This window comes from Ipomoea triloba, chromosome 16 (assembly GCF_003576645.1).
Source record: "Ipomoea triloba cultivar NCNSP0323 chromosome 16, ASM357664v1".
In the NCBI taxonomy this organism is placed as follows: Eukaryota; Viridiplantae; Streptophyta; class Magnoliopsida; order Solanales; family Convolvulaceae; genus Ipomoea; species Ipomoea triloba.
In genome coordinates, this window is record NC_044931.1 from 17,514,441 (window position 1) to 17,515,727 (window position 1,287).

Here is a 1,287-nt window from a genome sequence, read left to right on the forward strand (position 1 = left end):
CGAGAGTAGTACTAGGATGGGTGACCCCCTGGGAAGTCCTCGTGTTGCATCCCCAACCCTCTTTTTAATCTTTCTTTTAAACCGCTGGACCGCTCGCAAAGGGTACTATCCTTTTAAACCGCTAAACCGCTAAGCGAGAGAAGTTGCGCGGAGAGAGAGGGTCAAGTACATTTTGCGCGCAGTACATGACGGATGCGATCTTACCAGCACTAATGCACCGGATCCCATCAGAACTCCGAAGTTAAGCGTGCTCGGGCGAGAGTAGTACTAGGATGGGTGACCCCTTGGGAAGGCCTCGTGTTGCATCCCCCACCCTCTTTTCAATTTTTCTTTTACACCGCTGGACCGCTCGCTAAGGGTACTATGCTTTTAAACCGCTAAACCGCTAAGCGAGAGAAGTTGCGCGGAGAGAGAGGGTCAAGTACATTTTGCGCGCAGTACGTGACGGATGCGATCATACCAGCACTAATGCACCGGATCCCATCAGAACTCCGAAGTCAAGCGTGCTTGGGCGAGAGTAGTACTAGGGTGGGTGACCCCCTGGGAAGTCCTCGTGTTGCATCCCCCACCCTCTTTTTAATCTTTCTTTTAAACCGCTGGACCGCTCGCTAAGGGTACTATCCTTTTAAACCGCTAAACCGCTAAGCGAGAGAAGTTGCGCGGAGAGAGAGGGTCAAATACATTTTGCGCGCAGTACGTGACGGTTGCGATCATACCAGCACTAATGCACCGGATCCCATCAGAACTCCGAAGTTAAGCGTGCTTGGGCGAGAGTAGTACTAGGATGGGTGACCCCTTGGGATGTCCTCGTGTTGCATCCCCCACCCTCTTTTTAATCTTTTTTTTAAACCGCTGGACGGCTCGCTAAGGGTACTATCCTTTTAAACCGCTAAACCGCTAAGCGAGAGAAGTTGCGCGGAGAGAGAGGGTCAAGTACATTTTGCGCGCAGTACGTGACGGATGCGATCATACCAGCACTAATGCACCGGATCCCATCAGAACTCCGAAGTTAAGCGTGCTTGGGCGAGAGTAGTCATAGGATGGGTGACCCCCTGGGAAGTCCTCGTGTTGCATCCCCCACCCTCTTTTTAATCTTTCTTTTAAACCGCTGGACCGCTCGCTAAGGGTACTATCCTTTTAAACCGCTAAACCGCTAAGCGAGAGAAGTTGCGCGGAGAGAGAGGGTCAAATACATTTTGCGCGCAGTACGTGACGGACCCCCTGGGAAGTCCTCGTGTTGCATCCCCCACCCTCTTTTTAATCTTTCTTTTAAACCGCTGGACCGCT

The 1,287-nt window shown here is 51.8% G+C and overlaps 4 non-coding genes across 4 annotated transcripts; all 4 read left to right on the plus strand.

Moving 5' to 3' along the window:
• Positions 1 to 190: 190 nt before the first annotated feature.
• On the plus strand, positions 191 to 309 carry LOC116008314. Its single transcript, XR_004095705.1, has one exon. It is a non-coding gene; the product is annotated as a 5S ribosomal RNA (ribosomal RNA).
• Positions 310 to 446: 137 nt separating this feature from the next.
• LOC116008179 lies at positions 447 to 565 on the plus strand. Its single transcript, XR_004095578.1, has one exon. It is a non-coding gene; the product is annotated as a 5S ribosomal RNA (ribosomal RNA).
• Positions 566 to 702: 137 nt separating this feature from the next.
• Positions 703 to 821, plus strand: LOC116008451. The gene has a single exon (XR_004095834.1). It is a non-coding gene; the product is annotated as a 5S ribosomal RNA (ribosomal RNA).
• A 137-nt stretch (positions 822 to 958) lies between these two features.
• On the plus strand, positions 959 to 1,077 carry LOC116008485. The gene has a single exon (XR_004095864.1). It is a non-coding gene; the product is annotated as a 5S ribosomal RNA (ribosomal RNA).
• Positions 1,078 to 1,287: the final 210 nt, after the last annotated feature.